At 39.7% G+C, this 19,780-nt stretch overlaps 1 long non-coding RNA gene across 2 annotated transcripts in view; it reads right to left on the bottom strand.

Annotated features, from left to right (window-relative positions):
- Positions 1-6,093: 6,093 nt before the first annotated feature.
- The window catches only part of LOC103280418 (uncharacterized), a 104,487-nt gene continuing 90,800 nt past the window's right edge, over positions 6,094-19,780 (bottom strand). For both annotated transcript variants that reach the window (XR_010006121.1, XR_010006116.1), the window contains exon 4: positions 6,094-6,928. This is a non-coding gene — a long non-coding RNA (uncharacterized LOC103280418). The remainder of the gene's footprint in view (positions 6,929-19,780) is intronic.

Here is a 19,780-nt window from a genome sequence, read left to right on the forward strand (position 1 = left end):
CATACTGACATTCGAAGATGTGGATTTTCAGCTCAGAACTGGGATATTCCCGCACCTGAAAATCTCGCTTTTTGCTGTTTATAGCACTTCCTACCACATTTTGAGGGAACACCGTCTGACCACTCTCAATGTTGCTGCGGAAGCTTCTGGGATAAAGGTATTGTATTTTCTCACCTTACATGATGAGCCTTAAACCATTTGCACCCCAATCACCTCCATCCTGTTTCATAGTAAATGTCTGTCTGGTAAACAAGACAGACATCTGAACTCCACTAGGTTAACTGGGGTGCCCAAAACAATTGTGTCCAATGCTCTTCAGCATTCCAAATGTAACAAACTTTTAAGGATTCTAGAAAGGTTGTACTATGAGCAGCACCATTAAGCAGCCTTTGTTGAATATGTGCTTCATGACATTTTAAATTAGGACCTAAAAGATAAAAGGTCAGCCGTGGTTAATACTTGGATGCAGACTGCCACAAATATCAGCTCCTGCAAACTATATTTCAGAGAAAGGTACTGGCAAAACCACATCTGAGTATTCCTTGCCTAAGAAATCCCTATGAAATTCATGGGGTTGCCATAAGTCTACAGGCAACTTTAAGGCACATAAACATACAAAAGAGGTATGGGGTATCCAGAAAACTCCACAAGATAAAAAGGAGACAATTCTCAGGATGTTGAAAGGATGGTTCTTTTTAAAGCTGACAAATGTAGTTTTTTCAACCTATAAATGGCCTTACTTTTAGCTTTAAGTTAGTATGTACACACTATAAGTAATTCACACACAGATATAAAGATGTTCTTATATGACTCAATGTCATGTATTTGTGTTTGGCTTCTTAAGACTTTTAATATAGGCACCCGAAGAAGGCATAAGAGCACCCACAAGAAAAATGTATTGGGGTTTTTACCTAACAAAGAATCATGTTTTCAGATCCTTAATACATATCCCATTTTTGTTGGGCTACGAGCCATTAAGTATAGTTGTTACTTTTTAGGATCTATAATCTAATTTGGGAATGGGCAGCTGTAACACTCTGAATAGTTTAAACTGTACCTTCCATAATAAGTTGGATGTGGTGGCTAGGACTTATGGGATTCATAGTCCGAAATCATAAGGAAAACCACAAATTCTCCATCCCTGATCTAACTGGTCTTTTTCTTTCCCATATGAAAATAATTCCTGATCATTGATAAAAGAAAAAATAATCAATCGAAACAGATAAACTAGAAAAATCTGGAAGGATTGGTTGTATATATAGTGGCTCTCTGGTATGTTTATATCTAGTGGATACACCTTAAAAATAGTGAATTAACCTGGAGGTTAAAGCACATAGCTCGCAGTTTGAAGGCCTGGTAGCTTTTAAAGGATATAAACAATTAAAAAGATCCATGTGGAGAGAGCCCAGCAAGCAGAACAGAAAGCAATTTGCCCTCAATTTAGCAATATCCCGATAAAATAGGATATCTGAGGGGAAAAATGTGAGGATGTTTTACGCAACTGGCCCAAAGTTAATTCACACAACCTTTGGACTTATGTTGACAATTTCAAATTGCCACACATGTCATTTCCCTGCCTGTGGCTAGTCAATCATGTGCTGCTGCAGTTATACGACAGCTTAAGCTTCTGGTGTGCTTTCTCACAACTTAAACAAGATTTAGTTTTAAAATAGCATGCTTTATCCTACACATGGCAGTGCCTACAAATATGTTAATAATCGTTAGGCAGGTAGCCAGCACACAGCCTGAATTGTCAAGAGGCCATCGTAAGCTCATGTGAAATACCCATATTGAATTTTTCTTGTCACTTTTGAGCTAGCTTCACAGAGAAAAATATATAGCTTTACTGCAACATCTAAGATCGGCCAGAGAAAGAGAAGCAAGAGCATATCAAATGAAACAGAGCCAAACATTGTTTATCTTCCAAAATAAAGTAGTTTATTTTAGGACCATACACGCACACAGACGCACAAGTATACCCCTGTTTCATGAGTAATAGGGGTTCAGGGAAAAGAGTGTCTTCTGCAGCTCACCTTAAAATCTTATTCCCTTCAACCTGTCTTTCCTGATCCTTAGTCATATTGGCTCAGGCTGACTGGGATTGCCGTCTAGAAGCAGCTGAAACTCTCAGAGTATTCACCCTTGTATAGAGCTCAGTTATGACTAAGTGAAATTTTCAAATAAATATTTCTAAAATGTGACAGTAAATTTGAAGACAGAGAAATCCATTTACTTTGTCATTGAATCAAGTGTGATGAGACACCACACTCCAACCCCAAACCATTTGTGTGGTACAAAATAAGAGTGTCAATGACATGCCTATGGAAAATCTCTTAAGTCAGATCCAGACACCTTCTTCCTGCTGTCATATTAATCTTCAATTTGGAAGAGGGTTCTGTGAGCTAATAAACCATGTTTTGAGATTTCCATGATATCTTGTACAGTACTTGAGAATCCATACACAGAGCTGCTGGAACTATGAACTTGGAATCCTGGGGCAAAAAATATTTATATTCGTTTCCCACAACCCACACCTCTTTCTGTCGCATAGCATTTCTTCCTTTCCATGCAAGGTCTCTCTGCCAGATACAACAAAGGCACAGAAAGAAACTTTCCCAAAGCAGTAGCAACAACTTTCATACCAACAAACAGATAGGGTTATGCAGGTTTCTTCTTAAGCTGAATTTATATGTAAGTGAGAACAGATGTAACTTCAGCCAAGAAAAATGCAGGGAACAAAACCAACTTCTGTACATGGCTTTCATTGACCTTGCAAAGGCATTCGACACAGTGAATCGCAGTGCTCTCTGGACCATGCTCCAAAAAATCGGGTGCCCTGACAAATTTGTGAACATCCTGCGGCTCCTCCATGATGACATGATGGCAACAGTCTTGGACAGCAACGGCTCCCAAAGTGACCCATTTAAGGTGGAATCAGGTGTCAAGCAGGGATGTGTTATTGCACCCACCTTATTTTCCATCTTCATCGCTATATTCACCTTGTTGATGGGAAGCTTCCCACCGGTGTGGAAATCATCTATCGGACAGATGGCAAGCTATTTAACCTCAGCAGACTGAGAGCCAAAACCAAGGTCACCACAACATCTGTTATAGAACTCCAATATGCCGATGACAATGTAGTCTGTGCGCATTCAGAAGAAGACCTACAAGCCACTCTAAACACCTTCGCAGAAGCATACGAGAAGCTTGGCCTCTCATTGAACATCGAGAAAACCAAAGCGCTCTTCCAACAGGCACCAGCTAATCCCTCTGCAATGCCAGGAATACAGCTTAATGGTGCCACATTAGAAAACGTTGATCATTTCCACTACCTTGGCAGCCACCTCTCCACAAAAGTCAACATCAACACTGAAATACAACACCGCCTGAGCTCTGTGAGTGCAGCATTTTTCAGAATGAAGCAGAGAGTGTTTGATGATCGGGACATCCGTAGAGATACCAAGGTGCTTGTTTATAAAGCCATTGTCCTCCCAACCCTGCTCTACACCTGTGAAATGTGGACGGTCTACAGACATCACACCAAACTCCTGGAAGGTTTCCATCATCATTGCCTCAGAAAAATCCTGCAAATCTCTTGGGAAGACAGGCGGACAAATGTCAGCGTGCTGGAAGAAGCAAAGACCACCAGCATTGAAGCGATGCTCCTACACCATCAACTCCACTGGACTGGCCATGTTGTCCGAATGCCCGATCACCGTCTCCCAAAGCAGCTACTCTACTCCGAACTCAAGAACTCAAGAAACGTAATGTTGGTGGGCAGGAAAAGAGATTTAAAGACGGGCTTAAAGCCAACCTTAAAAACTGTGGCATAGACACTGAGAACTGGGAAGCCCTGGCCCTTGAACACTCTAATTGGAGGTCAGCTGTGACCAGCAGTGCTGCGGAGTTCGAAGAGGCACGAATGGAGGGCTTAAGGGAGAAACGTGCCAAGAGGAAGGAGCGTCAAGCCAACCCTGACCAGGACCGCCTTCCACCTGGAAACCGATGTCCTCACTGCGGGAGAACCTGCAGATCAAGAATAGGTCTCTTCAGTCATCTACGGACACATCCCCGTACGAGGGATCGCCTAAGTAAGTCCAGCCAAGGACATACTGTTTTAACTTTGGGTAGTATAGGGAAGGGTTAACACCCCAGTGAAGGTTTTTTGTTTTGTTTATTGTTTTGTTTTGTTTTTTGCTGTCTGTAACTGTTTTCAGAAGATTTCATCTCACTTTCTGACCCTGTGGTCACTGCATTTTGAAAAATGTGGCTTTTTTTAGAAACAAGGATTGGTCATAAAGCTTCAGTGGAACACCTTTTCCCCATAATAACTCTTCCAGGAATGAATTTCCCTATCTAGAGGTAGATTTCCTCTTACTTCCTGTAGCGTCACCCCCATTCTTAACTATGAATCATTTGTAGGTCAGATGTTTGTAACTTAGTAATTGTCTGTATTTCATGGAAATTTCTAGGAGCTCCTGTTGGAGCAATGGGTTAAACCCTTGTGGCAGCAGGACTGCTGACTTGAAAGTTGGATTGCTGACCTGAAGGTTGACAGTTCGAATCCAGGGAGAGCGTTGATGAGCTCCTTCTGTCAGCCCCAGCTCCCCATACGGGACATGTGAAAAGTCACCCACAAGGATGGTAAAATATTAAAACATCTGGGCATCCCCTGGGCAACGTCCTTGCAGATGGTAAATTCTCTCACACCAGAAGTGACTTGCAGTTTCTCAAGTCACTCTGGACACACACAAAAATGGAAATCTCTGGTGGCTGAATTCCCATGAAACATCCCAGAAGTATCTTCACTCAGGCTGGTCCGTCACCAAAACTAGCAGTCTTTTTCCGAGCTGATATTTGTTAGAAGAAAAAACTGGCAAAACTATTTCTGAATAATCCTTATCTAACAGAACCCTATGGAATTCATAAGGTCATCATAAGTAAACAATAGACTTGGAGGCATACATATATGCACACACAAAAACCAGCATTGGTGCCAATCATGCCTCCAAGGGGAGAGCATTCAGCCTGCCACAGCTTTCTCCCAAGTGTTCATAGTATGCTGTTCCTATTGGTATAGCAGAGAGAAGGTTCCTTCAGCAGGTCTGACACCCTATCCCACAAGCCATCAGTCAACTCTATAAATACTAGAATTATCATTCTATTGCCACTTCTTCCACTGTGGGTTACTTGGGAATCAGACTGGGTCAAGTTACAACTTGCTGTACTCATCTGAAACTAGAGTGAATAGCCAAAGGAAATCATGAACTAAACTGAAATCTTTGGAAACTATCATCTGCCACCACACAGCCATTATGTATTACTGGAGAGCCCGGTGCTATAATCATGCATTATCACAACAGTTATTGCTGCTACTACTACTTTTCCTGCTGTTACAGCCCCAATATGACAAACCACTGTTCGGTTTAGGTGACCTCCACTTGAGATATCAATGGGTAATGTTGCATATTTTATTGAAGAGCCTTTAAGAGTTTGCAAGCTCAGATGTTCCACTGCTGTGGAAGCCACTTTTCCCAGTTAACACTGTCAGCAGGATGGTGGCAGATGCTCACTGAGCACTTAATAGCTACAAATGTTTTCAAGTTGCTCTTTGCAAAAACAAGCATATTCCTTCTTGAACTGAAGTCAAGGCTGGCAGCTCTTTGTACCATCACAAGGGTCCCTGCCTTCATCTCACACTTTAAAGAAAAAGGAAATGAGAAGCATCTCCAGATGTTTTCAAACAGGTTGAAATGACTACCACCAGCTGGGCTTCTCCACTTGGCCCCCGCCCTCATTTCTTAATTTACTAAGTTGAGCGCACTAAGTGAACACATTCATGAGCTTCCATTGTTCCAGCAAAGCATATATAAATCAAAGCTCTTTCTTAGCTACCTCCGATATGTCTGTAATAATATGGTCTCTCCAAATTGCTAATGAACGTGAGGTGGGGGAATTATCCAGCATCCAACCTTTGTAGAACATTCCCTTCAGGCTCAACCATCTTCTTTCTATTGAAATCGTCAAGGATGCCTTCCTATTGTCCTCTTAATCTTCAAAAGAGGCATTTTACAGAGGGAGTCAAACTTCTCTTTGGTTTGAAATGCTTTATTTCAATGAAATAGCCTCATTATGCTTTGAGCCATCATAAAAACAGACAAGAGTTGATCATGATTCAATTTCTGAAAGAAGGATGCAATAATTGAAGTTGCTTTTCCGTGTCTTAGAAGAGAAAAGGGATACAAATCTTTACATAGTTCATTGTTGCATGCAAAACTGAATAATTTTGGAAATGTTCTTCATAGTGGCCAAGATGACAAGAGTTTTTGTGAATTTTGAGAAGATTTTCTGCAAAAATTTGCACAACAAACTTATTTTTGTCCAAACATTTCATGCATAAAACTATGGAAAATACCCGTTTTTTCACAACATTTTGGGGTTTGCACAAAAATAAAAACATGATTTGAAAGAAAATGAGTAAATTATTTTCTTTAGAGAAATCCTAAAATATGCACCAGTTGACCATATCTTTAATGAGGAACATCATTTCTTTCATGAGAACTAGAAAAACTAAGAATCTTCTTTACATTCCAAAAGAAAATGTTTAGCATTAGGGCCAAAAGTGAGAGCTTTCATCCGTGCTTCAAATCCATAAAAAGGCATACACATGAATACAAACAAACAAACACAAAACCCAGATATTATTAGTCTTAATTCATATGGCTAAAATCTGCTCTTGAAAATAATACCTTTTATAAGTACATTCTGGTGTTTTAATAATAGGAGTATATGCAATTGAACTAGTATCAATATTTTACTCAATAAATGAAAAGAGCCATAAGAGGGGTATTACTGGTTATTCCAACATAATGATGCATCCAAGCTCTTGTTAAAGCTCCATATTCCTTCTTTACAAGCCCCGTTGCAGCTATAAAGGAGAAACAGAAAAACATTTGAACAATACATTAACTCCATTATTGACAAAAGCCAATTCTACAATTAGGCTGAGCCACAAAGTAATAAATGCAATGCAATGACAGCCAACCTAGTGCCAAAGGATTATTCCAGTGAGGAACAGATCCCTACTTGATTCAGTCTGTATACACTAGTAGTCTCGGGAATTCAGTGTGAACTAGGCCATGATACAATCTCTTCTCTAAAGCACAAAAAGGCATAAAACAAACCAGTAGCACCATAAAGGCTAAGTAGTTTGTAATACTATGAATTTTCATGGTTATGAATCCACTTTTCTTCATAAGTATTACATGTCAGATGTTCACTGCCTATGCAGATATCTATTAAAGGTATGTGAAATACCAAAAATCTGCTTTGTTTGTATTTATGAAATTTGGGTGACCCCCATTTTGATTCTAAAGCATTTTGAAAAATTATTAAGGCGTCCATGTCTTATTTAATATGAAGTTCCAAGAATCTGTTAGTTTTTCATTACGTTATTCATCCATTCGCGCCAATGGGGACACTTCCAGGGCTTCTGTCTCCCTCATCTTTAGGGCTAGCACAATGAAACTTGCTACACTTGTAGGACACATTTACCACTGTAAACTTGCCAAGTTTCAGAATGTTTCACAAATCCATTGATTTTTAGGAAATTTTTGAATTTTTTACGAACATTTTTTTAAAAATCTACAAGAGCTATCCCCTTGAATTTCTCTACAATGACACAACATAAACAAGAAATCACCACAACTCCTGCAAGTTTCAGAAAGATTCTCACATCTACCGATTTTTAAGGAATTTTTAAAGTTTTGCTCTCTTTCTCTCCTAACTTCACAAAACACAGACACTGAGGGCGGGAGAGAGGAGATGCTTTGCAGATGTCAGAAAGTATTAAAGCACACACACACACACACACACACACACACTGCACTTTGCACTGAATTGAATTATATGATTAAAACCAAAGGAAAGCAATTAAACTAGACTAGAATTAAAATACAATTAAAATAGACTAGAAAATAAAGAAAGCCGTTTGTAGAATTTTAAACTGAAGAAATCTAAATGGGGAAAAAGGAATACCCCCCCCCCCGCCAAATGAATCCTAACCAGAACCCTCCACATACACACACACACACAAAGAAAGGATCCCAAAGGATCCTAAACTCACCAGTGGCAATCCTAAAATGAATCCTAAGTTGAGGCAAACTAAATTTGCATGGTACATGTCACTACTGAGTCGCTCGCTCACTACCATAGATCTCCAGCTCTCTCCTACCTTTCTCACAATGGTGGCCAAGGCAACATGGTTTCTAGATTTAAAGGAAACACCAGGAATACCTCCTTGCTTCCCCTCTCCCTCAGCCATGATAGTTTGAGGAGAGCATGTGCATGCTGCCCAGTACAGTTAGCTTGCACTGAAGAAGTAACTGACTTGCTGCGACTTACGAAAATAATGAACTTCTTATGAAATCTATGTAGATTGATGTTTTCATTTTTTGGGGGGGGGGGTATGCTGCATTGGCTTCATGAAGCGAGTCTTAAGTGTGGATTTACTGAATCACGACTTACAACCCACCTCCGGACTTTTGACCAGCACTAATATCTATCCATGCTGGAATAAATCAGTAAATCTCAAAGGTGCCATTGAATCTGTTTCATGCCTTCTTATGCTGAAATAAACCAGCTAGGCTATTTCTCTGAAGCAATTCACTAATAATATACTCTACACTGCATAGCATTCAGAGCAGTTGAGGTTTACTCTGAAAAAAAGTCATTAAGCTAGGACTTTCTTCTAGATAAATATATGTAGGATTGTTGTACTTACTGCCTGAAGGCAAACCATTGTCTCTTGATACTAGTCCTATTAGAAACTAAATAAGGCCTCTTCCACATTGGGGGCCCCAGATTATCTGATTTAAACTGGATTATATGAATCTGCACTACCAGATAATCTGGGGAAATTTCCTTTTGTCAGATTGTCTGACAGTGCAGATTCATATAATCCAGTTTAAATCAGATAATCTGGGACCAGAACCTGGAAAATAGGGCAGTGTAGAAGGGCCCTAAGAGATAATGTAAGGATCTAAAATGTGAGGTTATTTAAACACTCAGTGTGACCTGGACAACTAGATTTTATACTGCTGCCATGTTTTGTGTGTTGTACATGGCAGTCATGTTCATTCACCATTTCTCATACATTCTACAGTTTAAATTAAGTTAAAGTACATTACATTACATGCTGGCAACCAAGGTCTGCATAGTTAAAGCAATGGTATTCCCCATAGTGACCTATGGATGCGAGAGCTGGACCATAAGGAAGGCTGAGCAAAGATAGACGCTTTTGAATTTTGGTGCTGGAGGAAAATCCTGAGAGTGCCTTGGACCGCAGAAGATCCAACCAGTCCATCCTCCAGGAAATAATGCCCAGCTGCTCACTGGAGGGAAGGATATTAGAGGCAATGATGAAGTATTTTGGCCACATCATGAGAAGACAGGAAAGCTTGGAAAAGATCATGATGCTGGGGAAAATGGAAGGAAAAAGGAAGAGAGGGCGACCAAAGGCAAGATGGATGGATGGTATCATTGAAGTGACTGGCTTGACCTTGAAGAAACTGGGGGGGGGGGGGGGGGGCGGGCGGTGACCGATAGGGAACTCTGGTGTGGACTGGTCCATGAGGTCACAAAGAGTCGGAAATGACTGAGTGAATGAATGAAGAAGAAAGACATTACATTATAATTAGTTTAGAAAATCATTAAATTGCGACTATTTAAAAAGTTGCTAAAACATAATAATGGTGATTGAAAAGTAAAACACATCCCAATTAAAATACCTTTTGCAATAGCCAATTAATAATGAGAGGTTTCTATGAGGAAAAAAAAAACATTGCTTGCCAGTGGAACAAGATTTTTTAAAGGGAAGGAATTCCAAAGCATGGAACATATCACTCAGCATGGCTATGAGAATGATGGAACTGAGAAAAAGTTGTCCTCTGAATATGTTAAATTTGAGCAGGCTCATGTGGAGAAATACAGTCTTTCAGATAACTTGTATACAAGAAAAAGGAGAAACAACCAGGCTATGACAGCATCCACTACCAAGAAGAGGTCATATAACCAGTGCCAACTCTTCTTTTTTTTCAAAGCTTCTATCTACACAGACAGTCCCAACATTTGTTTCTCCTAATCTGATCAAAACCTGCACAAGTCTTAATTAACTTAATGATTGGAGCCATAATTCATCAAGGTGTGTATCAAGGATATATGCATATTTTACCTACCACTTTGCTTTATTTAGAAAGGTGGTGATCTCTTCTTTATATATAACATATGACTGGAAGAAACAGATCCCAAAATCATTTTATGACAGGTTCCATTGCTTCTTAATGGAAAGGCTGGCTTCTGCCTGGCCTCTTCCATTCACTAGTTGAAAAATATACCATTATTAATAGCCAATGTGCCACTCTTTCTACAAATTGCTGCTAGAAAATTGCTAAATGAGAAATTCACATATGATGTTGATGTCTGTGTTTCATTTGTAATTTCACTGTTGTTGGAACTCCATTTCAGGTTACTATATAAGAAAAACAGATATCAGGAGTTGCCATATTCTCATATTCTCAGTCCACTTCTTTTAACATGGCTATGAATTACATTATGGTTAATAGGCATTCCCATTTTTTAAAGGGCCATTAGGCGCTAAGGAAAGGAAATATTAAATAGGTCACCTAATGGACTGTAAATCTTAGAACATAAAAGTTATTCTGAAGTTTCAATCCAGTTCTGCTTCTGGAGATGGCTCTTTAAAACTATCACTGATAAGAGTTTACTTGTACTAAGACATTTAACTTTATGGAGGTCTGTTATACATTTCCTTTATGTGCCATACTTTATGGGAGATTTTTCGATATACAAACCACCAGAGAATTTAGTGCATTAATTCACTAGATCTGTAAAACACTGTTCACCCATATGGAGCAGATTAAAGATATATCAAAGGGCAGCAAAGGGAAGTAGGTTGGTGGGCCAGGAATTATATACATCAGGTTGGAACTATATCTTGTAAAAAAATGTCCCCCTAAATAAATGTCATCAGCATTTTACAATGAACCTGTTTTGCTGCTGAAAACGAAAGGATTTTCTGAGGCCCCTTCTACACAACTGTATAAAATACACATTATCTGTTTTGAACTGGATTATATGGCAGTATAGACGAAGATAATCCAGGTCAAATCAGATAATGTGGATTTTCTGCTTTGATAAACTGGATTATCTGGCAGTGTAGAAAGGGCCCTCAGTTATGTAACGAATTCTCATTGATTGAAGTAGTCATAAAGGGTGCTTCCAGACAGTGCCAAAGCAGGTTTAAGAATCCCGCTTTGGTGCGGATTCCAATACCACACACACACCCCAAAAATCCCGGGCTTTCATGAGGGGTGGCTAAATGCCACCCAGAAGCCCCCCCAAAACAACCCTTTAAATTAAAAAAAATTACCTACCACCATTAAGGTACTCCTTCAGTCCTCCTGACATGAAAAAATAATGCACCAGGAGACGAAGGTGGGAAGGAATATCGCTCCTCGCCCCCCCCCCCTTCCTGGCGCATTATGGATGCCATGTTCTTTGGAATGACCTTTTAGGTTTCCTCCATGTAAATAAGAGTTCTCTTTTTGAATAATAAGACTTATATGTCATGGGGAGGGGGCATCAGGATTTTAGAGATGCTTAAGTGGGGCATGGCCAAAAAAAAATGTTGGGAATCATTGCTTTGGACTGGCTCTCTACATATGCAGTTTTAATTTTTGTGGATGTAATCACACGTTTGATTAAGATGTTCTCTTTAAGAATCTCTAAGTTTTCTGGCATTACTTTATGGTCAACTTCCACCAAAGTCTAACCAGAGAATCATAGTGGAGGACCTAGAGATTTCTAGAGAGAATGATTCTCCAGGCATTTGTAGGTCCTCCAGCATAATTCTATAAACAACTTTGGGTGGAAGGTGACCGTTAACTGACACTGGAGGGCCCAGAGACTCCCAGAAATCTATTTTCTCAGGTTACTTTAAAAATGCATTTGGGGGGGGGGGGTATGCAGCATTTACCCACTTTTGGAGAATACGTAACTCCCACCACCCACCCCAACGATTGTGGAGGACTGCTGTTTATGGAAGATTCCATGCAAGCCAAAGTCGGGGACTGGTGAGAAAAAGTTTCATGTGGTCAAGAAAATTTATGTGCACTTTTCTACAAAGCTTTAGAGGAAATCAGTACACAAAAACAATGGGACATGATGTGACATGCAGACTGATCTTCAGTAAGAGAAATGGAAAAAGAGGAATAAAGAGAGTAACACCTTATAAAGCGTGAACAGGTTGGCAGTAAACAAGGACTGGCTTTCAAGAGATGATCAAGCAGGGGCAGGAATTATTCAGCTCTCCAGATGTTGCTACAACTCCCAGCAGCCTTAACCAATGTGGTCACTGGTAAGGATTGTTGGAGTTGCAGTCTAACAACATCTGGACTGCCACATGATTTCCATCTTGTGATAAATGAATGGTTTAAAAGATAATGAGTACAAAGAGGCAATGAAAAGGAAAGACTTCTAACACATTTAAATGGAGACTGATAGATGAAAACTAGGCATCCAAGAGTTCGTGTACTGTAACTGTTCTCATACTATGAGTTAAAGCAATGGTTCTCAAACTGTGGGTCCCCAGGTGTTTTGGCCTACAACTCCCAGAAATCCCAGCCAGCTTACCAGCTATTAGGGTTTCTGGGAGTTGAAGGACAAAACATGGCCCCATGTAAGCCGCTCCAAGTCCCTCCGGGGAGATGGGGCGGGGTATAAAAATAAAGTTATTATTATTATTATTATTATTATTATTATTATTATTATTATTATTATTATTATTATCTGGGGACCCACAGGTTGAGAACCACTGGGTTAAAGGCTAAAGTCTTAACCCCTACTGTTGAACATATTCATTGAAGCAGTGTTTTCAATACAGGAAAGCTTTGTGGTGCCTGTATAATTCCAACATCTTCCCATCACTTCCTGTCCACTAACATGTGTTATTGTTGTTATCTCACCTTTTCTCCTGTCTGGAATTGAAAATGGCTCTAAAAAGTCCCATCTTTAAAAGCTGATCAAGGCACTTTGCTTAAGTACCAACTGCAACAGGAGCTGAGAATAATTCAGAGTTATAATAATTCAGCGTTAATAACCCCCAGAGTTATGGAAGTTGTAGTCCAAAAGTAACTTTTCCAAGCTCTGACGTTTAAATCATCCAAGCAATTGCAGACATAAGGCCACCAAGGAGAAAGAAGGGTTACCCTAATATATGCTTTATGTGAATTGTAAAGGGAATGGTCTACTAATCCAATAGAATACAACAACATAACTTTTGTTGGAATTTAAGACTCAAATGTGAATTTTAACCTGCATTTCTCAGTGGATTTTAACTTGTGTGTGTTTTTATGGTGTTTTATCTCTTATTTTAATGATATTGTACCCTGTCTAAAGCCACAGGGCGAGGCGGGTAATAAATAAATTTATATACGTATATAAATTTGAAATACCCTTGAAATACCACAGTGAAGACATGATCAGGTCAGGTCGTCATACTATTGTGTAGGACATTTTTGTAAAATAACAGAACTCTACAACATACAGTATGGATGCCCATTTTATTCAATACTTTTAGAAACTCAGTTGTCATTTTGTGCTAAGAACACATGATTAACTACCTTATGAGAAGCACCAAAATATATCTTCAGTAAACCTAGAGAATTGTTTTTAAACCAATAAACTTTTGCTCCATTGAAGAATATTCTGACAACACAGCCATAAGCTGGCTAAAGCCAGGTCATGCCTTCACTCATTAAGTGACTTTCTGTTTGGAGGACTTATTGGATTGCTTCTGTTATTTGTGAGAATATCTCAGTCTTTATTTCCCGCAAGCATTGCCTTGCTTAATGGAAATGTTAGCCTTTCATCTATTTCTCCCAGAGAGCTGAAGAATTTTAATGACTAAGAAGCCTATGGTGCTGAGTGGACGGGTTTCCAGAAGTGGTAAAGGCAGTGGACAGGCATCAGCAGGATACACACATGCTAATCAAACCTCCATCTGCACAGGAGGCTGCTTAGAGAAACAGACAGCTAATTTACAGAGCTCAATGCTATGATTGGGAATGAGGAACATATGGAGAAAAATTTAGTTCCCAAGGTCTGTAAAATGTTAGTAAGCATCTTGCACTTTTGTAAAAGGAAATGGAAGCCTTTCTAAACTCGAGGAAACAGATATCTCCATCACAAGCAACTTCTTCATTTCTTGGAAAAGGTTTCCTGTTACTGTTCCTTCTTTCATGTATAAAAGGATATCAGATTCATTTAACAGCAGGGGTTCTAAACTGAGGCCAAGAACGTTTGAAAAATTTGTGGAAAAGTCTTGGAAATGGGTGCAAAAAAAGAAGCCTTTTCCCTCACTTTTTTTCAAGCACTTTGATTTTTTTTTTCCTGTCATGATGAATTTTAAGGTTAAAAAATAAGTTAGCATCTTGTTAGTGGCATACATGGGATTAAATTCAACTTATGCTTGTAAATGTCTTCCTTGGTCATTGCAGAGGGAACATCCTCTCTTCTGCAATGACCAACCCCATGCCAAAATCCATCTTTTAGTCTCTGAACACAGTCATTTTACAGGGTGGAGACAGGAAGGGAAATCATAGAGTTGGAAGAGACCTTGTGGGCCATCCAGTCCAACCCCCTGCCAAGAAACAGGAAAACTGCATTCAAAGCACCCTCAAAAGATGGCTGTCCAGCCTGTGATCGAGGTGACCACCCTCCCCCCCAGGACTTTGTAAAAGATAGTTCAAAAATCAAGACTTTATGTTCTATATTCCATATATTTATAGTAGAAGGTGATTGAGACTTTTTACTGGAGTTTACTGTGGATTATCCCTGCACTCTGAGGCAAGACATAACAACTTCATGAATTGTAAAATCATGCTGCTAAAACTCCACTTTTATGAATTTCCATGCTGGGTTCTCCAGATGTTATGAACTTCGTTCTTATCAAATATTTTCAATTGTTTATATCATTCATGATTCCCCTTTAGGCAATGTAACTCACTTTTATGGATTCTCCCTTATTTCCATGAAATCTATCTGTCTGCCTATATGTATTTGTACTCTTTGGGATCCCCGGAAAATATGTATTTTTCCCAGCATGGTTTATATTCCAACTTTATTTTATCTTTTTCATTTTATTTCATATAATTGTCAAGTCATGAAATCAAATAGGAAATATTTTGAACTCAACCTGAACCCCAGAACCTATCCCATTTCCTATGACCCAGGCTTCCCTTCCCAAAAACAAAAGGATAATCTGCCACCGCTAAACCCAATCAAATTCAGATTGCATGGACAATATAAGGCTTGAGTCGCCGAATTCGGAGTGTTGACCTAAAGGTGATTCGCCCCAAGGCAAACATTGTCATATCTCACCCAAAGGAAAATCCAGGACACGTCAGGAAGGCGCCCTGCAGAGCCTGTCAATATGGCTCATCACCACCCATCTTTGCTTCCACCTCTGACACCCCAAGGCATATCTAAAATCTGTATACGTGACAGAAACCCGGACACCCTTGATTGCTGCCATTAATCCCTTTAGAAATCGGTCTAGCAGGTCTTAATCCGACAGTTCCTGCCCTGTCACCCCATTGTTTCAATAACTCCCGCCTTCTCTTTCCTGATTGGCCCGAGTAGAGACAAAAGGTAGCTTCCTATTGGGCCAACGGAGCAAGGCGGGAAACGAAAGCCCACCTCGTTCAACCTTCTAGCCTATCAACGATCAGATGGGCGGGGGAGCGGGGCGGGAAATTCAAAGGGCTGTCAGACTGAAATTTTGTATAAATATGGCTTTATTTTGATTATGTGGTACCCTAGTAGACTGAATGATCGCTACTAGAGTCCTCTTCAGCTGAATTGCTCAATAAAGACTCCTTGGCGGATTTTCCTTCAACTTTGGCAGACCTTCTTCATTTCGGCTTCAGGTTGTATTGCGGCTCATAATTCTCCTTTTGGCTCCGCCAAGGTCCGTTCTCTCGGGACCGGATCGGGTCTCTCCTCAAGGGCCCCGATCCACTAAAACGCGGTCGACAACAAGCCTCTGTTTAAAAGCCTCAGAAGAAGGAGCCTCCACCACACTCCGGGGCAGAGAGTTCCACTGTCGAACAGCTCTCACAGTTAGGAAGGTTTTCCTAATGTTCAGGTAGAATCTCCTTTCCTGTACAGTAGAGTCTCACTTATCCAACACTCGCTTATCCAACGTTCTGGATTATCCAACGCATTTTTTTAGTCAATGTTTTCAATACATTGTGATATTTTGGTGCTAAATTCGTAAATACAGTAATTACTGCATAGCATTACTGCGTATTGAACTACTTTTTCTGTCAAATTTGTTGTCTAACATGATGTTTTGGTGCTTAATTTGTAAAATCATAACCTAATTTGATGTTTAATAGGCTTTTCCTTAATCCCTCCTTATTATCCAACATATTCACTTATCCAACGTTCTGCCGGCCCGTTTATGTTGGATAAGTGAGACTCTACTGTAGTTTGAAGCTGTTGTTCCTAGAGAAGCTGAGTGCCTGTAGCTGGACTCACAACAACTAAGGCCCCTTTCACACAGCTGAATAAAATCCCACATTATCTGCTTTGAACTGGAATATATGGCAGTGTGGACTCAGATAATGCAATTCAAAGCAGATAATGTGGGATTATCAGATGTGTGAAAGGGGCCTTAGTTGTTGTGAGTCCAGCTACAGGCACTCAGCTGGACTGCAAGGGCCCTGAGATAGTCTCTGGGATCTCCAGAGGTCATCCAGGAGGTGAATGCCCAGTCACTATTGTTTATTCTCCACTGACCAGTAAATGACTGTGTGTGTAGGTAAGCGTGAAAAACATAGTTTTAAGAGTTGGGAAAAATCTAGGTCTGCCTAGGTGGAACTTTATGACCCATCTGCCGTTGCAGAATCTCATCTTATTTCTTTCCAAGTTTATTCTAATTCTTCCTTATTCCAGACTACATAAAGAAAGAGAGATATTGTCTGCCAAGATCTCCAGTGTGCTTACGTGTCCTCCTCATTAGAGGTCCAGCAAGGTGATGACTTTTATTTTCTCCAGGTGCTACCCAAGGACCCCTTTCTTACCTAATGGGCCACTAATTGGCTGGGGAATGTCATAAAGTAGACTAGCTCCTTGTAAAATAGGCAGAACAAATAATAATGCCCCTTCTACACTGCGATATAAAATCCAGATTATTTGCTTTGAACAGGATTACGTGGCAGTGTAGATTCGTATAATCCAGTTCATAGCAGATAATGTGGATTATCTGCTTTGCTGATCTGGATTATCTGGCAGTGTAGAAGGGACCTAAGAAAGACTGGCAAGGAACATTACGTAGGCCCCTTCTACACTGCCATATAATCCAGTTCAAAGCAGATAATCTGGATTTTATATGGCAGTGTAGAAGGAGCCTTAGTTGTGGAGCACAGGATTTCTATATGGAAAGTCTCAAATTCAATTCCTTACATGCAGTAAATGCTATGTGAGATACTTCCAGGACAATGGAAAAATGATGATGAATAAATTTTATAAATAAAATATATACAGAGCCTCCACGGGCTCTATTAGTTGGAGGTGGCTTCTCCTAAGCTTTGGAATTATCTTATGATGACGGTTCAGTCTGCTCCCTCTCTGGCCCCTTCTACACTACCATGTAATCCATATTTTCAAAGCAGATAATCTACATGATCTGCTTTGAACTGGATATGAGTATACACTGCCATATTAATCCAGTTCAAATCAGATAATCTGGATTTTATATGGCAGTGTAGAAGGGGACTCTGTTGTCTTTTAGTGGCATATAACAACTTTTTTGTTGAAACGGGCTTTCAGTTGTGGTTGACCAGGATGGAGTGATGTGTTGACCTGGGTAGATGTACTGTTTTAATATTTATTGTGTATTTTAAGTATTTTAATCGATTTAATATTTAATATTTTAAATGTATTAATTGGATGCACCATTTAATGCTTTTAAACTATATAATTTCATACTGTCTTAACTGCTCTGCTCAGGTCCGTAGCCAGGATTTTGATTGGGGGGGGGGGGGGCTGAGTCTGGATCTACCCTAGCAAATCTTTTGTATGGGTATCCCAATACCCCCATGCATATGGGATATATTGAGCATGGTGATCAGATCATGATATGAATAAACATAACAGTTTAAATAATACCAATAAGGCCTTCTCGCAGACCACCCTGAGAATTTCAGGGGGCCTGAAGCCCCTCAAGCCCCACTCCCCACCCCACTCACCCACCCACCCCCCCCCACCCCCCGGCTACATGCCTGGGCCTCTGCTTTAATTTATGTTGTAAGCTGCTCAGAATCCCATTTGGGAGAAAAGTGGAATATACACACACACACAAAACACACAAACATATATATATACAGGGAGCCCCCAGTGGTGCAGTGTGTTAAAGTGCTGAGTTGCTGGCTGAAACGTCGCAGGTTCGAATCCGGGGAGTGGAGTGAGAGCTCGCAGTTAGCTCCAGCATCTGCCAACCTAGCAGTTTGAGAACATGCAAATGTGAGTAGATCAATAGGTACTTCTCCGGCAGGAAGGTAACGGCACTCCATGCAATCATGCCGGCCACATGACCTAGGAGGTGTCTACGGACAACACTGTCTCTTCGGCTTAGAAATGGAGATGAGCACCAACCCTCAGAGTCGAACACGACTATACTTAACGTCAGGGGAAAACTTTACCTTTATATATATATATATATATATATATATATATATATATATACACACACACACACACACACACACACACACACACACACACACATACACACAGACACACATTTTTCTCCTGATGATGATGATGATGATAATGATGATTCTAGGCTGAAAATTTGGTAAAAAAAATATAGAAAAGCATTTCCAAGTCAAATTCCACACATAAGAGTTCAGAGACTAAAGCAATTCTTTGGCAAGTGCGAAAGAAGGCAGTCCTCATGCATATCTATGCAATCTATAGAGTCATTTTCACTTTTTTCATTAGTTATATAACACAATCCTCAATTAAATCATTGCAAGAGGTGAATTAGGGCTCTGTGGCAATAAGAAACTACAATTTAAAGCTCCATTGTTCTAATGGTGTTATTGACATTTTGACGGAAAGATTTTAAAACATAAAACACCACACTCATATTGTGGAAAATCTCTCCAGGTGAAATCTGCTGCAGGGTAAAAAAATGATATTTATAAGTTCACATATTCATTTACTATTTAATTGAATAGAGACTTCAAGTTGTTGCAAATATCTGTGTAGGTTTGTTTATGTTCAGTGGTGGAAGGCTTGCTTCAAAGAAGATTGCAATCAAATCTACTGTCTTTTAATCTCTTATTGAGGAGATACCTGAATGCTTCCCATTAGAGATGATTACACTCGTTTGTAGTTAAACATAATTAAAATAATGGTACTCAAGTTACTTTGGGTGTATTGCTGCCATTTTCAAAGTGTCCTACGGAATTAAAAGAAACTGCACTTCCAGAAATTGAAACAATATAGGAGAAAAGACATCGACATTTAAAAAGTCCTGTCATTTATACAAGCATAAATCCATTATTTCAAAAATAGAACAAAGCAGCTTTTTAATATGATCATAGATGATATATTCAAAAAAAGATATTCCCCCTTTGAGTGTCAGCTTAATGATCAGCATCTAGACATGTTCAGACCAGTGAGCCTTTTC

This window comes from Anolis carolinensis, chromosome 1 (assembly GCF_035594765.1).
Source record: "Anolis carolinensis isolate JA03-04 chromosome 1, rAnoCar3.1.pri, whole genome shotgun sequence".
NCBI classification, from domain to species: Eukaryota; Metazoa; Chordata; class Lepidosauria; order Squamata; family Dactyloidae; genus Anolis; species Anolis carolinensis.